This window comes from Citrus sinensis, chromosome 4, assembly GCF_022201045.2.
Source record: "Citrus sinensis cultivar Valencia sweet orange chromosome 4, DVS_A1.0, whole genome shotgun sequence".
NCBI lineage: Eukaryota > Viridiplantae > Streptophyta > Magnoliopsida > Sapindales > Rutaceae > Citrus > Citrus sinensis.
The window spans coordinates 22,279,080-22,297,831 of NC_068559.1; the positions used below are offsets into that span (position 1 = coordinate 22,279,080).

The following is an 18,752-nucleotide window of genomic DNA, read 5'->3' on the forward strand; positions in this document are numbered from 1 at the left end:
GATCATCTAGCCCAGCTAAAATCAATGGTCCCGAAAGAAACAATTTCGGAACTACTCAAGCCTGCAAATCTACCACTGTCGTAGTACGTTACAGGAAGTTGATTGGACGATGTAATAAAGATGAAGGATAAGATCGCCAATCAATTTTCTGACCGCATCAAGCAAATAGGCCATCTGTGAGGCGCAAAATGAGTTAAAAAGATGGATCATTTTGGAATCCATTAATCCACAATGAACATAAAACAATTTAATCAACAGTATTAGAAAAGAAAAAAAAAGTAGGATAAGAAAGTTAAGTATGATGGATGGAGGTTCAGATTACTGTTAAATGACTTAGGAAAGGCTTAAAGCACCACAGGAATCAACGTTTCACAAAGCTTTTTTCCCTTTCTGAAATATTCGGTGCAGTCTACCCCAGACATATCATGCGTCGATACATACCTATGAATGGGTTCAAGAAATTCAGCAGGTTGCGAAACAATAAGAATCATTCAATCCGCGTAGATATCTAACTGACTGAAATTAAATAAATGATGATGATGATAAGAAATTTGAAATCAACAAATCTCGGCACATCTATTCTGCAATTTGGCCGTACTTCAAATAATCTTGCCATAAAAATTTCATAAAAAATCTCAGAAAGAGGACAGAAAAACCGAGGCATCAGCGAAAGCAATCGAGGCTGGGCACTCTCAAGCCACAAATTAGAGGAATTTTAAATATCAAAACCAGCTCAGAATAATAAGAAGTAAAATGAATCTACGAAAGGCTCAGATTTTTGGATGAGTGAAGGGAAGATGAGAAGATGAAATGCAGAAAGTCAAGAAATGAATAAAACAGTTCTAATTTGGATTAAGCATCCATCTACCTATGTGGATAATATTTTTGCTAATTTTTCAGCCATGCAGCAGGATCATGTTCGTCCTGTTTTATTTGATAGAAGGAATTTTCCCTTGGAAGAAAATGATGAGTCGTTTCAACGTCATGCAACTGCCTAGACTGCATGGAATTTCACCAGACAATGACAATTTATTCTCAGATATATCTAACGCCCCCACATTTGTTTAGTCACCCAAATTTGAAGGCGTCCGTTTTGAGACTGATCAAAACTTTTTCCAAAAATTCGGGATTCAGGTCGATCAGGCCGGTTATGTTTTGAAAAACTTGTAAATTTTCAGTGATCAAACTTCAAAACTTTGCAAATAGGTCAAAATATGAAAAATACTTGATATGTTATTGAATACTCATTTTGTTTTGCATTAATATAAGGCTGTGGGTGCTATCTAGTAATGTTGGTAAAATTTCTTGAGTTTGAAAACAATAAAACGAAAACAGCTCTAATAGATCCGCCCCTGTTTGAAACTCACTCATATGGATGGGAAAGAAATTTAGTTACCATTGGATTAAAAAATAATTATTATTATTAGAAAAAAAAATTTAAGGCTTCGACAAGATTTGCTAATCATGTACAGATTAAAATTTATGTGGGTTTGGCCACCAATTTAGCATTAGGAACTTATTGTTTAGGAAGCTATGGTGGGTTTCGTAGTGGGACTTATCCTCTTTAATGCATATGGTGATTTTAAACCAACATTTATATAATCCCATTATTAAACTCATCAAACCTTCTAAAATAACATGTTGAGATAGTGTGCTAGATCCATATAAATATTTCTCCAACTTCTTAGCTTGAAGTGATATTCATTTCCATTGATAGTTTAATGGGCAAAGCCTTTTGAATTCTCCATGTTATCAAGTTAATTTTTGCTGGAAAATGCAATCCGGATATGAATAAATTTTTTGTGCAATCGAATTTTCTATGTTGACACATCCTCTGGAACTTTCAGTAAATTTTATGGAGAAGCTTTAATTTCTTAGTTGTTGATTTCAAATATATTAAGCTCTTATTTGGTATTAAAGTATCGTGGTCTAAAAGTTGTAGTTCCTATGCAAAGAAATTTGTAATTACGAAATAAAAATTGATAGAGTGTGATAAATATAATTTCATAATAAAAAATAAACTTAACTTCAAAATTACAATAGTAATTATAAAATATTTACTAAATACATTAGTATTGCAGTAACTGCCCTACCACAATAACAAAGAGGGGGCTAATACTACAAATTGTTCCATTAAAAGTCTCCCAAAAAGGAAGAAGTGACTTAAAAATTAAAAGAATGCAGGAGCTGAAGTTAGCAATTTTGTAAATTGCAATGGCAATTGTGGCCTAGTAAAATCCCTCAATGAGTCACAGCACTAGCAATTTCGTAATATACATTAGTGGCAATTTTGTAAAATTGAAGTTGTGATAGTTTTGCAAATAAAAGTAAAAACTTTTTGCCTAAATTCGGCTGGCTAAAAGCCAGCTTAGCCCACACTCTCCTTCGCCACCGGTTGACGAGCTCTTCCTTCAATTTTTGAACTTGAAGTGATGCCCCATCGATGTCCAGAATTTTTAAAGTCTGAATGATGACGGAGTTACAAACAATCAAATATGATCCTAATGATTCTTTTTATACAGTCACTTGTACGTTGATGTGTTTAATTGATGTTTATTTAAGCAGAAATTGAAGTTTGATCCTGTTTAATTAGATGAGAACACACATTCATGAGTAAATACTTAAAATTAAATTAATCAAAATAGTATAAATACAGGAGAAAATCGATCATATGCGTGCATACACCACAATCGAATTATATATATCACCGCCGCACATAAATCTTATTCCAATGATATATGATTAATTAATTAATTTTTTTAATAACAATTAAATTGTAATGTCAATTGTCCACATAAGATTTTTTTTTTTTTGATGAAAGTTAGTAATTTTTTTTCCATCTTTTTAAATAATAGTTGTTAATACAAATAAAAAAGATATTAGGACTTGAGATCAGGGTCTGCTTGAGTTAGAATTTTTTTATTAGAAAAGCTATTAGCCAGCGATGCAAAATAAAGAAGCAACACAAGATAAAGAGTAAAATGAGAGAGCATCTATTATAGAAAGATTTTACTCATTCCAAGTGTGTACCAAACAAAGAAATGAACTCTTATTTTCTAGTTATATAATTATTACATAAAATTAATAAAAACATTAATTTCATACTGCATGTGTATTTCAAAGAAAAAAGAAAAAAGATTGAAGCATATTTTTGTATTCCTACTGCTAATATATCATTGATAATTGTAAAAATTGTTGACATGTGAAAAATTATTACAAATAATTATTATGAAAACATCTTGTATTATAGTTGTGTTACATTATTGTTTATATATATACTATAAACAATTTCATCAAAAAGTATATGGATAGAAATTATTACATATATGTATATATAATAATAGTTTAGATCAAATTAATAGGATGAGGTCCTATTAATATATATATCTATATATAAACAATAATTTACAATAACAATGATATTGTATATCATTATTGTGAATATCCATTTCCTAGTGATATAGTGGGGGTTATAGAAAAGTCAAGAGTTGCTAGTAGAAGATAATGGGGAGAGTACAATATATATATTATGAACATTCACATTTATTTTAATAAATTCATAACATTTTTTTTCCTCAAATAACAGGGTGTATGTATATATATATTGACATAAAAATTGCGTGACGTGTGGTTTAGCGTTTCTTGGTTGTTCAGTGTTAGTTTTATGTAGCAATAAAAATTGCATGACATAAAAAAGGCTGTTTTAACCAACTAAAAACCAAAAGCTAAAACCCAAAACCCCCCTCTTTTTCGTTTTCCAGGGACTTCACCTTGATAGCCGAAAAGCAACTAGAAATCCTCCGCGGGTACGAGCTGCGGCTCATGAACGTTTGAACTTGAATTAACTGGCCTTTAGTTGATAATTCGCGAAAGTGTCGGTTTCCACTAGAAGTTTCAACTTTAGAAGGCAACGAATTGATAGAGTGGGAGAATTGGGCGCGTTATCAGCTCATGTCTGTTGGCTCTGACTTGCTGGGAAAGTTCTCCTATCTTCAGGTACTCAGTCTATCGAAAAATGAATAGATTCTATTGCTTAGACAGTGTTAATGTTAATATTATCTTTTTTAACTTATTTTACATTTTGTGATCTTTTTGTAGTATATAGTTTTTGCCAAAATGTTGCTCATCAAGACAAAAGATTTGCTGTTTGATGCAACTGCGTTGCCTGTGAATGGGATTAGAACCATTTCATGGTGGCTCACAAGACTCCTACTTATGCATCAAAGGATTTTAGATGAGCGGTCGTCTTCTTTGTATGATCTATTGAAAGTTTTTATGGCTGAGACTTTACAACATTTTGGCACTTTGGAAAATGTAACTACTTATTGGGGCAACCAGTTGCATGATATCGATCCTTCAGAGATTGTTTCAACAGTTCATTTGGAAGCAGGACTGTTAGAACACATTTACAGGAGAGTTGATTCTTGCAGGTGAGTTATCCTGGGAAAGTTTTATATTCGGTGGTCTTATTTCTGGCTACATTAGAAAATTTTTCTCTTGGAAACATGTTATTTCCAACATGGAACTTGCCTGTAGAACTCTCTCAGTCGTTGCAGATGATTTTGTGCATTGTGTGTAAGGGAGGTGCAAGAATGAAGTTTTATGTTTGGACTTCATCAAAATCTCCCATTTTTTAATGTAAATTGTTTCAATCATCGAACATTAGTTTGAGTTGTTAGCACTGGAATTTGCATTAACTGATTACTAACTTCCATCATTACCATTACTATAGGACTTCTTCCATAGTTTCTGCTGATTTCTAAAATGCTTTACGGTATCAGGAAACATTTTGAATCAGCTGAAGTGGCAGGTGGTCTCCAGCTTTCGGTTACTGGGGTTCTTGGTTTCCGTACCATCCACCAGGTAAAGATTGAATGTGCATCATTTATAAAGTTGTCGGGATCTTCCTTCTTAGCTTTGAGATTGCTCCTGCATATAGGTAGAACCAAAGGCACAAATGGTACTTGTTGCAAACACAAGCTCATCCAACACTTCTGATGTCTGCCCTTCAATAAACCAAGTCATTCATACACATGATTCTACTATTGGTGATGCCTCTGATGTTTTTGTGGCCCCAAAATTATTGGGGAATAGTCATGAATCTGAATCTGGAGTCCAATGCATTCACCCTGGTGGCTCAGCAGCCCATTTAAAGGCAATCCAACAGGCAGTGATCTTGTCGAGGTGCCTTCTAATAGAAAAGAGCTCACGGCAAGATGAAATGCAAAGTAAGTTGTTTTATGGTTGGGTGGTGCGTAGTCGTCTTGTTAAATGCCATAAGACGTTAAGCATATTGCTATTTAATTTTTAAATCATTCTCAGTAATAATTCCTGTAGTAGATTGATGATAAGAGATTGCATTACGGATGATAACTGAGCACAATTTCTGTAGTTGTATCCCTGTACGTCCATCTTAATATCCTCATTATATTCACATGCCTTTTACGGGTGTTATTCCTGGATGCCGAATGCTTTGTTCCACGTCTGGACACCAAATGCTTTGTTCCACAAAGCTGAGCTGGTTGAAAAGCTTGCTGATGAGGTCAACATGTCCCTTAAGTAATTTGAGAATGAACACTGTGTTCCCGAAAGTCTTACTCTAATGATACTTAAAGAAGCAATGAGAATGGATGTTGCAGCAGCTTTGCTGAACTCAACCCCAGTTCCAAACATGGAACACATGAAAACCAAAAATGCATTGTTTTTTTTTTCTCTTTATGACTTCTCTAGTTGGGGAATGTATTAGATATTCACCTAATCAGTAGGCCTTGAAGGGATCCCATGTTAGCCCCTTGATGTTGGTCTGTAACTAAGTAAATACTTGACCTTGAAAAAGCTTTTGGAGGCATCAGTTTCTCTCTGACTGTGTGCTACTTTTTGGATCTGTTGATTTGGTCATTTGCTGATTTATAGTTATTTTTCTGATTCAGGATGGGATATGGCTCCATACATAGAGGCAATTGATTCACAGCAGTCGTCATGCTTCATTGTAAGTATATATACAATACAGCATCAGTTTTTCTTGATTTTAAATCTCATATTCTGAAGTGGTACTTCTGATTCTCACATGATTTTTCCATCTTTCAGCTAAAGTATTTCTGTGATCTCTTATGTATTAGATGGGAGTCCATCGGTAGTCGCACAAAAGGGCGTGCTTTAGAGATGATGGACAAACTGGTATGATCTGTGAGCCTTTTCTTCTTAAATATTTTGTTACCTAAATCATTTTCATTCAAATTGACAAGAGTTGCTTATCGATCTATAGAAGATTCCAAACTTTCTGCAGCTAGTACTTTATTGGACCCAAAAGCTTCTTTGCTTTTTCTAAGCTGCTAATCAAGACTAGGTTTCTCTCCCTTATATCGCTAGATATTCGTTAGATTTAATTGTCTAGAGAGATTAGGTACTTGCATCTTTGCTTTTCACTTCAAAAGTGATTTCATGTGCTATCCTGTGTTCTGGTCCAAGATTTTTAATGGTTGCTTACTATCATATTTTGCTTTGTTTCAGGTTGAGGGCATTTCTAATTCTTCTCCTGGTGTGACTCAAAGTATTCCCTTTGTTAGGAAATTGGTGGGTGAAGCAGACACGCAGCTAAAGTAAAATTGATAGAAAAATAAAGAACAAGCACAAAAGAAAATACCAAAAATTACGTGGTTCGGCTTTTAGCCTACGTCCACGGGCGAAGACAGAAAGAAATATTATACTAGTGAAAAGGAGTTACAAGTATTGTAGTATTTTAGCTCACTACCCAAAACCCCAATACACCCAAACTCTCAAATCACTAAGCACACAAAATTCTTTGCTCTTGCAAGAATCACTTCTCACAACTCTCAATTCTCTCTACAAAATTGGATGATAAATGAATTAGGGAGTTCTCCCTTTTATAGCCAAAAAATGGTAATTAAAATAATATATACATATTTCAAATGTTGTTGCCAACTTCTTCTTTTTCTCCATTTGGACGGCACCATTTTCTTTGGCCGGCTTGTCAAAGCCAACTTGAATTTGCCTTGTGGCCACCGACTTTGACATTTCTCCCACTTGGAGATTTGATTGAGAATCAATCAATCTCCACATCATCCTTTCTGCTTCGCCATAATCATGTTGCCTACGTTTCTGCTAGGCCACAAGAGGATCTACTCCAGACAAACTTATCAGTATTTATCGGCTTGGTCAAAACATCTGCTAGGTTCTCTTTGGTATGGATTTTCTGCAAATCCACACTTCCATCTTCCACTACTTCACGAACGAAGTGATACTGAACTCCTATGTGCTTTGTCCTGGAATGAAAGGCTGGATTCCTTGCAATGTGCAAGGCACTCTGACTGTCACAAAACACAAGAATTTTCTGTTGTTTGTGCCCGAGCTCCTCCAATAACCTTTGTATCCAAATAGCTTCCTTGCAAGCTTGTGTAGCTGCCATGTATTCTGCTTCTGTTGTAGATAAAGCCACAACGGTCTGCAGTTTCGAAACCCAGCTTACAGCTGCTCCCGCAAGTGTAAACACATAACCAGTAGTGGATTTTCTTTTATCAAGATCTCCTGCAAAATCTGAATCCACATAACCCCTGACAGTAAACTCTGATCCTCCATAACATAATGCAACATCTGAGGTTCCTCTGATGTATCTCAGAATCCTTTTCACAGCTATCCAATGCTCTCCACCAGGATTCGCCATGTATCGACTGACTACTCCCACTGCTTGTGCAATGTCCGGTCTAGTACATATCATAGCGAACATCAAACTTCCCACTGCTGATGCATACGGTACTCGAGACATCTCCTTCCTCTCCGCTTCATTGCTAGGACACATACTTGAGGATAATTTGAAATTAACAGGAAGTGAGGTAGAAATTGACTTACAATCTTGCATGTTGAAGCGCCGCAAGATTTTCTTCAAATAATTCTTCTGCGAAAGCCAAATCTTCATGTTATTTCTGTCTCGGTGAATTTGCATCCCTAGAATCTTGTTTGCTGGTCCCAAGTCCTTCATTTCAAACTCCCTAGCCAACTGTGCCTTCAATTCTTGGATTCGATCTTTATTGGGACCTGCTACCAACATGTCATCCACATACAACAGCAAAATGATGAAATCATTATCTTCAAACCTCTTGTAATATGCACAATGGTCTGAACTGAGTCTGCTGTATCCAAGGCTCATAATGAAGGAATCAAATCTCTTATACCAACACCTCGGCGCCTGTTTGAGACCGTATAGAGATTTGTTCAACCTGCAAACCAAGTTCTCCTTTCCTGTTTCTGCAAAACCTTCTGGTTGGAGCATATATATTTCTTCTTCAAGTTCTCCATGAAGAAATGCAGTTTTCACATCTAACTGCTCTAGATGTAGGTCAAATGTGGCACACATTGCCAAAACTATTCTGACTGTTGTGAGTCGAACCACCGGCGAAAATATCTCGTTGAAGTCAATACCTTCTTTCTGAGCATATCCTTTCACCACCAATCGCGCACGATACCGCTCCACTTGGTCATTGCCATCACGTTTGATCTTGTATACCCATTTGTTTCCAATGGCTTTTCTTCCGTGTGGTAGTGGTACAAGTTCCCATGTCTTGTTCTTGTGTAGAGCTTCAATTTCTTCATGCATTGCTGTCATCCACAAAGCAACATCTGAGCTGTTTAAAGCTTCATGGAAAGTTGAAGGCTCTCCATCCTCTGTTAGAAGACAGTATGCAACGTTGATCTCTGTGACATACTCCGAGTGCCACGTCGGCGGTCGTCTCTCACGAGTTGACCGACGAACTTCTGGAGCCTCAGACTCGACTGGTTCTTGTTCCTCGTGCTCTAGTGCTGCTTCAGAAGAATCTGAATCTTCTAGATTATTTTCCACATATACTGGCACAGTCTCTGACTTTTCTTTTGTAGTGCCATCATCCTCATCTCTCCTTTGCAGTTGATCTTCTACAAAGATAACATCTCTGCTGATGACGATCTTGTGGGCAGTGGGGTCCCACAGACGATACCCCTTTACTCCATCAGCATACCCCAAGAAGATACATCTTCTAGATTTTGGATCCAGCTTTGTTCTTTCTTGGGCATTGTACATCACGTACACAGGACATCCAAATGCATGTAGGTAGGAATAATCAGCTGGCTTTCCAGTCCACATCTCCATCGCTGTCTTCAGCCCAATAGCTGTAGATGGCGATCGATTTACTATATAACAGGCAGTTTTGGCTACTTCTGCCCAGAATGAATTAGGTAGACCAGCAGTCCTCAACATAGCTCTTATTCTTTCTGTAAGAGTTCTGTTCATCCGCTCCGCCACTCCGTTTTGTTGAGGAGTGTATGCCACCGTGAACTGCCTCTGAATACCTTCTTGCTTACAGAAAGCAAGAAACTCACCGTCTGTATACTCTCCACCATTATCCGTCCTTAAGCACTTGATCTTTTTACCAGATTCAAGTTCCAACCGCGCTTTATATTCTTTAAACACTAGAAATACATCTGACTTTTTCTTAATTGGATACACCCAACATCTTCTGGAATAATCATCAATGAAAGTCACCATGTACTTTGCACCTCCCATGGATATATCCGGTGATTCCCAAACATCAGAATGAATCAAGTCTAGAATGCATTTACTTCTAACAATAGATCTACTGAATTTTAATCTATGCTGCTTACTTGTAACACAATGCTCGCAAAATGGTAAACTTACCGATTTGAGCCCTGGAAGCAATTTTCGCTCAGAGAGAATCTTCAAACCTTGTTCCGACATGTGGCCAAGTTTGAGATGCCATATCATCGTTGACTCTTCTCCATTTGATGCGACACACGCATCAGCCTCCTGTAGCGTTTCTCCTTTAAGCATGAATAGATTAGCACCGATCTTTTCTGCCTTCATCAATACAAGCGCGCCTTTAACGATCTTCATAATTCCATTCTCCACATGAGTTTTGTACCCATGACTATCCATTTGTCCCAAAGACAATAGATTTTTCTTCAGGCCGTTGACATGTCGTACCTCTCCAATTGTGCGAATTGTACCATCAAACATTTTTATTTTGATAGTACCAATACCAGCGATCTCCAAGGCATGATCGTTACCCATATATACAGATCCTCCTGAGATAGGTTCATATGTGTGGAACCATTCTCTCCTAGAGGTCATGTGCCAGGTAGCTCCTGAGTCTATAAGCCAGACATCAGAAAGTCGTTTTCTGCCTTCTGAAACAATTGTTGCCTCGCTGTAGAGTATTTCGCCATCATCCGAGGTACTTGCTACACACCCCTGAGCATTTGATGACTCAGGTTCTTTACCCTCTCTTCTCTTCTGATTACTCCAACACTCCTTTTTGACGTGCCCTTTCTTGCCACAATTGTAGCATTTAACATTCTTCTTACTTCTAGATTTTGATCTACCATGATTTTGACTCCCACTGGGGCCACGTTCCGTTGATCTCCCTCTCGTCACCGATAGCGCCTCCGCTTGCTGCGAACTTGCTTGTCTATTTTCCTTATTTTTCCGCCTGCTCTCCTCATTTAGTACGGAGGCTGCAACATCGTCGAAAACTAGACTGTCCACTGGATTGTTGTTCGTCAGGTTGATGATGAGTTGATCATACGAATCTGGTAGACTTTGAAGTAGAAGCTCTGCACGTTCATTTTCCTCTATATTATGACCCAACGTTGTAAGTTGTGAAAATAAAGTCTTCAAGGTGTTGATGTGGTCGGTCACCATTGTAGATTCCGCCATTCGAAGAGTATAGAGTTTCCTCTTCAAGAAGATTTTGTTGTGTAGTGACTTGGCCTCGTACAATTTTGTGAGAGTATCCCAAATTTCCTTCGCCGTATTTTTCTCTGCCACACTGGATAATACTCCATCCGCAAGTGCCAAGTGTAGATCAGAAATGGCGTTGCTGTCTACCTCGTTCCACTTGTCATCAGTTATCTCCATGGGCCTTTCTCCAATTGCTGCCAAACAATTATTTTTCCTCAATACAGCTTTCATCTTCATTTTCCACAACGAAAAATTATTTCCGTTAAACTTCTCAATTTCATACTTTGCCGCCATTTTGTTGATAAATACCGCACACAAGTTAGTGTACCACCTTGAATAGTTGTGAGTATGTGTGAGAATGCACACCAGGAAAGTTCCCAGGAAAGACTGGAGGGGTCACAATGGTCCCACTTAAAACCCAGACTCCTTAAGCTCTTATCGCCTTTGTGACAGAACTTTCCTAGACATGTACAGAACCACACAATTGCTTTACTCACACCACTATTCCCTGCTTTGCACCGCAAAATTCTTGGATCGCTTCCACCGTTTCACGTGAATAGTGCCGTATACGTGAATAGTACCGTATACGTGAATAGTACCGTATACGTGAATAGTACCGTATACGTGAATAGTACCGTATACGTGAATAGTATCGTATACCGTATACGTGAGTAGTGCCGTACGCCGTATACGTGAATAGTGCCGTACGCGGTATACGTGAATAGTTCCCGACTCCAAAAATAAATACAACCAATAGCTCTGATACCACTGTCAGGAAATTGGTGGGTGAAGCAGACACGCAGCTAAAGTAAAATTGATAGAAAAATAAAGAACAAGCACAAAAGAAAATACCAAAAATTACGTGGTTCGGCTTTTAGCCTACGTCCACGGGCGAAGACAGAAAGAAATATTATACTAGTGAAAAGGAGTTACAAGTATTGTAGTATTTTAGCTCACTACCCAAAACCCCAATACACCCAAACTCTCAAATCACTAAGCACACAAAATTCTTTGCTCTTGCAAGAATCACTTCTCACAACTCTCAATTCTCTCTACAAAATTGGATGATAAATGAATTAGGGAGTTCTCCCTTTTATAGCCAAAAAATGGTAATTAAAATAATATATACATATTTCAAATGTTGTTGCCAACTTCTTCTTTTTCTCCATTTGGACGGCACCATTTTCTTTGGCCGGCTTGTCAAAGCCAACTTGAATTTGCCTTGTGGCCACCGACTTTGACACCCTTTTGTTATGTGATTTGCGTTCCAACTATTCCTGCCCTGCGAAAGTAAAACTATTTCTTCTGCATCTTTGAATGATTGTGATTTAATTTTCTTGTCATTTTGCCAACATTATGCTGTCATTATTTCATATATCTTATTTGACATATGTTGATTTGGTTAGAGTTTAATTGCTCTGTTTATTCTCTTTATAACCTGTCTATTTCGATTTTTCTTGATTTTAGGGAATATGCTAAACTTTTAGTAAGCTGTGGCTTGATTGGAGAGGCTATTAAAATTTTTGAGGATCTGGAGTTGTGGGATAATCTAATAACTGGTATGATGTCATAGATAACCATTATCCTAATCTCTCTGTCTATCTCTCTCTTTCTCTCTCTTTTGTGTTGCGATAGGAGTTGGTTTTGTGTATGATGTAAAAAACAGCCTATTGGGGAAGAAAACTGCAGCTGTTGAACTAATAAAAGCAAGGCTGTCTGAAAAGCCTAATGACCCTAGATTATGGTTTGTTGATGAGCCTTTTTATGATCCATTTTATAGTTACTTCTCATTTCAGTTAAATCCATTGTTGATGTCACTTATTGCAATCTAGGGGTAATTGTTCATTGGATGTAAGGATATTGTCAGAAGAAAATGAAACCTTTTAATTTTATCTTTTACTTGCTGTAGCCAATTTAAAAGCTCACTGTGCGTTCTTACTGATTGCTTTTGGTCTAGCATTCGAGTCAGTGGATTTTATACTATTCTGACATTTATTGTTAGTCTTCTGACGGTTCTGCACTGGTAGTGTCGTTTAAGGTGCACCAAATTTAAAACCTTACCACTAATATAAATAATTAGTACAGAGCGAGTAAGGATCGATCCCACAGAGATTATGCTAGTTAAATTTATTATTAACTCCAAAGCAAGATTTAAAATAAAATAATAGTAATAGTAATAATAATAATAATAGTAATAATAATATAAATTAATCTAACTAAAGAAAATGCCAATTAAAAATAAAAGGGGGGTTTATGAATTTTTAACTAAATAGTAAGAAATAAAGAAATTAAAATTACGAACAAGAATTTAATAAAAACTCCAATTAAAGGAGAAAGAAATAATAATGATGAAAACTTTGGTTAAAGGATCATTCGCCACCACCAAACATGCACATAATATATCAATTCTATTATCAATTTATATTAAAACTATCAACCATAGACAACAATAAACTCTGTTAGTCTCAATCTTTCCTTAGTGTGTCGTTAAGTAAAATAAGCTCTTCACCTAATCTCTAACCATTAAATAATTTAAAACAAGCTCTTTAAATTTAAGATAATGGAAGCATTAAACAAAGAAAGATATTAGGTTGATCTAGGCAATAAACACACAAGCTCGGATTATTTAACTTAGGTTATGTTCTCCAATTGAAATAATTAATTTCAACCTGCTACTAATGATTAAAATATCAAGACAATTACGGATCAAGAATTTTAATCTGGCAATAAAATTTATTCAAGTCCTATCTAATTGGCCACTCAAACAAAACAAGAATAAACCATGAACATTAATTATAGAAGAACATAAAAAATCTCAATTAAATAAATTGAATGGTAGAATTTAAATTTAATTGCATAGCATGTTTAGGGTTTTGAATTCACCCTCAACCAAATAAAAATCTAGCATAACATAATTGAATTGGGAATAAGAGAATTGACAAAACCAATCATGAAGATTAATTCAAGCGGCTGCCTTTTTCTTCAATTGAATTCCGGCTGCTGATTTTTTCTTCTTCTTGCGGCTATTGATTTTCCTCTTGCTGCCGAATTGGATCTGCCCTCCTCTCCTTTCTGTCCAGCGGCTGCAATCTCCTTTTATAATGCTAGTTGACCGAATTCTTCTACAACAAGAATAAAGAAATCCTTTTTCAATTCTAATTGAAATCCTTTTCCAATTTAACGCCACCAAAAGCCATTAATTCCAACTTTGAAAGTCAATTGCGGGCCCGTTTAAATGCTTTCCACTTTTGCAATGCCATGCACGTGTACTCCAATTGCCAATTGGAAAAAATTAAATCTTTTAATTATTCAACATTTCTCAATTGGATTAATTGCTTTGATTTCTTCCACTCAGTTTTATCAAATTTTAACTGTATTTTTGTCTTCCAATTTAATCTTTATTCCTTCTCAATTTGAACTTCTTCATGCCCTTTTTATTCATAATCTCCAATTAATTCCCTATTCAATAAAATAATTTAATTAATTAAAAATAACAAATAAAAATAACTAGTAATTAAATAATTAAGGGTAAAATATGTATAATTTAAAAATTAACTAAAATAACTAGAATATTTAAGACCAAAACAAGAAAAAGATGGAGAAATTAATAGTAAAATAAATGAAAAATATGCACTTATCAAATTCCCCCACACTTACCCTTTGCTCGTCCTCGAGCAAACCTAGAACAAAAATAAAAAGAAAACCTAAACTAGACCACTTTCGTAGGAAATCACGATTGCATTTAGCGTATGCAACAAGCCTTTAAACCCCTAGGCGGCCCTAGTGGACGAGTTATAGTCTCGTGAGGGCTTCAGCGATGATACCCACAAACATCATTGCATTTTTTTTTATTTCAGCAGAAAAAGAACAAAGGAATTTGAAATAAAACTAGCCTCAAAGATTGCATAAATCATATAGCTCAAAGAAAATTTCAAATATTATCGAAGTTCTAACTTTAATTCAATAGTCAATCACATCTCTCTTTTGATTCTCATAGTGTGTGTGTGAATCAATTCAATTAAAATCCATTCCCAAAATCTTCAATATCAACAGCCTTTGCCTTGAACAAAGAAAAGAGTAGGTCAAACTAATCTTATCATCTTGATCTCCAATTTTTTTTTCTTTTACAGACATTTGTGTGCATTTTCTTTTGAAGTTCTTTTTTTTTTTTTTTTTTTAGTCAGGAGCTTTCACTCTACCCCTTAAGGTAGCCTTCTTCTCATGGTAGATTATCCTCTACATACTGGTGGTACATAGGCCCAAATTACTCAAGGATAGCTCCAATCTTAAGGGTTATAGGTAGCTATTTCTGACTATGGTGCCTGTGTATACTACACTGTATTGTGGAGATAAAAATCAAGACAAACAGTCATTTACTCAATCTAAAATTCTCAACTCAGGCTGCGTCAATCTCAAATTCTAAGTCAAAATTATGAATGAATTGATATTAGTGCTCATGGTTTAAAGAATCTCAATTAAGAGGAAATCAACACAAGAATCAAGTATAAACTAAGGTAATATTCAACCCTTTCTAAGAACCATATTCATTGTCAATCAAATTCTTATCACTGGCTAATATTCAAAACAATTTTTTTTTTTGTAAAAAGAAAAAGACGAAGTAACAAAAACTAAGTTCGAAATCAACCCCCCACACTTAATTCTTACATTGTCCTCAATGTAAGCCTAAGCTAACAAAAGACAGAATTAAACATGGGAAAATGATATGAGACACACAAACAGAAACAAACAAAATTCAACACAACGTAGGTAAAGTAAATGAGAATGAGAGGGAGAAAAATCAAATCTGTTATGGCGTGCTCTCAAAATCTTTTCTCCAGCCATTGGGTTGCCTCCCAATAAGCGCTTGGTTTATTGTCCTCAGCCTGACCTGGTTCTCAAGTTTCACTCATCAACGTACGCAGGTTCATAAAGTGGAGCCTCCTCTACATTGAGTGTTTGAAAATTTTCATAGTAAGGCTTCAACCTATGACCATTAACTTTGAACTCTTTACCTGTCTTTAAGCTCCTGATCTCAACTGCACCATGAGGAAAAACATTAATAACAATAAAAGGCCCAACCCATTGAGAACGTAACTTACCTGGAAACAACTTAAGGCGAGAATGGAATAGCAGAACTTTCTGTCCAACTTCAAAATTCTTTCTCATGATCTGCTTGTCATGAAAAGCCTTAGTCTTTTCCTTATAGATTCGTGAACTCTCATAGGCATCATTTCGAATTTCCTCTAATTCTTGCAATTAGAGCTTTCTGTGTTGGCCGGCGGCGTCCAGTTCCATGTTACATTGCTTCACAGCCCACCATGCTTTATATTCAAGTTCCACTGGAAGATGACAAGGCTTACCATATACCAACCTGTAGGGTGACATACCGATAGGAGTTTTATATGCGGTCCTATATGCCCAAAGTGCATCATCAAGCCGTAGACTCCAGTCCTTTCTATTCGGATTAACTGTCTTTTCAAGGATTGATTTCACTTCCCTATTAGACACCTCAACTTGCCCACTAGTTTGGGGATGGTAAGATGTAGATACCTTGTGAGTGATGTTGTATTTTCGAAAGAGGGCTTCTATTGACCTGTTACAAAAGTGAGTGCCTCTGTCGCTGATAATTGCCTTTGGTGTTCCAAACCTTGTAAAGATGTTACTCTTTATAAAATCTACCACAACCTTAGAATCGTTAGTTCAGGTGGCTTTTGCTTCCACCCATTTTGAAACATAATCAACCGTAAGAACAATATAGAGATTACCAAATGATGAAGGAAATGGTCCCATGAAGTCGATGCCCCAAACATCAAAAATCTCAACTATAAGAATGGGAGATTGCGGCATTTGATTTCTAGGTCCCAAATTACATGTTCTCTGACAACGATCACAAGATTTGCAAAACAAATATGCGTCCTTAAATAGTGATGGCCAATAAAAACCGCTCGCAAGTACCTTAAGGGCTGTTCTCTTTGGTCCAAAATGTCCTCCACAAGCCAAAGTATGACAAAAGGTGAGAATAGAAGTAAATTCAGTTTCGGGTACGCACCTTCTAATAATTGGATCAGAACAATGCTTCCACAAGTATGACTCATCCCACACATAGTTCTTGGCATCACTCTTGATCTTGGCCTTTTGTGTACTGGTTATCTCTTTTGGTATTGTCCTGGTAACCAAGTAATTGACAATATCTGCATACCAAGGAGTAACTATACCTACATGTAATAACTGCTCATCTGGAAAGTTCTCATGCAATGGAACTGCATATTCATTATAGGTAAGTCGACTCAAATGATTTGCCACCAAATTCTCAGAACCTCTCTTATCTAAAATTTCTAAATCAAATTCTTGCAATAGAAGTATCCATCGAATAAGACGTGGCTTGGCATCCTTTTTTATGAGCAAGTACCTAATAGCTGCATGGTCAGAGTAAACGATCACCTTAGATCCAATTAAATAAGAACGAAATTTCTCTAAGGCAAAGATAACTGCTAAAAGTTCTTTCTCGGTAGTGGAGTAGTTAAGTTGTGCATCATTCAATGTACGAGAGGCATAATAGATGACATGAGGAAGCTTGCCCACACGCTGGCCCAACACGGCTCCAACAACATAGTCACTAGCATCACACATAATCTCAAATGGTAAATCCCAGTTTGGTGGTTGAATCACAGGGGCCGATGTCAAAACCTCTTTTAACTTCTTAAAAGCTCTTTGGCACTCTTCATTGAAGTCAAACGTTGCATCTTTTTTAAGTAAGTTGCAGAGAGGTAAAGCTATCTTGGAAAAGTCCTTGATAAACCTGCGATAGAAACCTGCATGACCAAGAAAAGAACGAACCTCCCTCACACTAGTGGGAGGTGGTAAGAAGCGTATAAGATCTATTTTAGATTTATCAACTTCAATCCCCATTTCAGAAATAACATGGCCTAGTACAATACCTTGATTAACCATAAAATGACATTTTTCCCAATTAAGCACAAGGTTAGTGTCAATGCATCGTTTAAGAACAAGTGTAAGGTTATCTAAACATTTATCTAAAGAATCATCATAAACTGTAAAATCATCCATAAATACCTCAATGATGTTCTCCACATAATCAGAAAAAATACTCATCATACACCTTTGGAAAGTGGCAGGAGCGTTACAGAGACCAAACGGCATGCGTCGGTAAGCAAATGTTCCGAAGGGGCATGTGAATGTCGTTTTCTCTTGGTCTTCCGGAGCGATAACGATCTGATTATAACCTGAGTAACCATCAAGAAAACAATAATGAGAGTGACCATTTAACCTTTCAAGCATTTGATCAATGAATGGCAGAGGAAAATGATCCTTGCGAGTGTCTGCATTCAGTTTACAATAGTCAATGCAAACTCTCCACCCAGTTTGAACTCTAGTTGGCACAAGCTCGTTTTCTTTATTCTTGACCACTGTGATGCCTGATTTTTTTGGAACTACCTGCACAGGACTCACCCATTTACTATCAGAAATGGGATAAATAATCCCCACATTAAGGAGTTTCAGTATCTCCTTTTTTACGACTTCCATTATTGGTGGATTAAGGCGGCGTTGTGCATCTCTCGTTGGTTTAGACCCTTCCTCTAGCAAAATGCGATGCATGCACATGGAAGGACTAATTCCCTTAATGTCGGCAATGGTCCAGCCAATCGCCGTCTTGTGATCCCGAAGTAGAGATGGCAAAAGTCCGGGTCGGGTCCGGGTTTGGGGGTGCCCGGGACCTGCCCGCATGCCACACATAGCTGCCCGGATCCGGACCGTGCTCGGATTTTTTCTATGCGGGCTGGGCATATGCCCGGCACTATCCGGGCACGGGCTTTTCATCCGGGTTTTCTCTACCCGCATTTTGAATTAAAAAGGAAAAAAATAAATTTTTACGACATCTTAATAAGTCACAAAGCCGTTCAGCTGCTTCAGCAAGCTCATGAAACATCGAGCCACCCCCCACTGGTTATAGCAATACTGCTGCAGGTGTTACAGCGTTTTGCTG

General features: G+C 36.8%; 1 long non-coding RNA gene and 1 pseudogene across 1 annotated transcript in view; both read left to right on the forward strand.

The window, feature by feature from the left end:
- LOC102631352 (uncharacterized) overlaps window positions 1–18,752 on the forward strand; it is a 112,919-nt pseudogene that overhangs the window by 19,625 nt on the left and 74,542 nt on the right.
- The window catches only part of LOC127901797 (uncharacterized), a 45,610-nt gene continuing 38,786 nt past the window's right edge, over window positions 11,929–18,752 (forward strand). The window contains exons 1-2 of the long non-coding RNA XR_008054124.1: window positions 11,929–12,037; window positions 12,215–12,491. This is a non-coding gene — a long non-coding RNA (uncharacterized LOC127901797). The remainder of the gene's footprint in view (window positions 12,038–12,214; window positions 12,492–18,752) is intronic.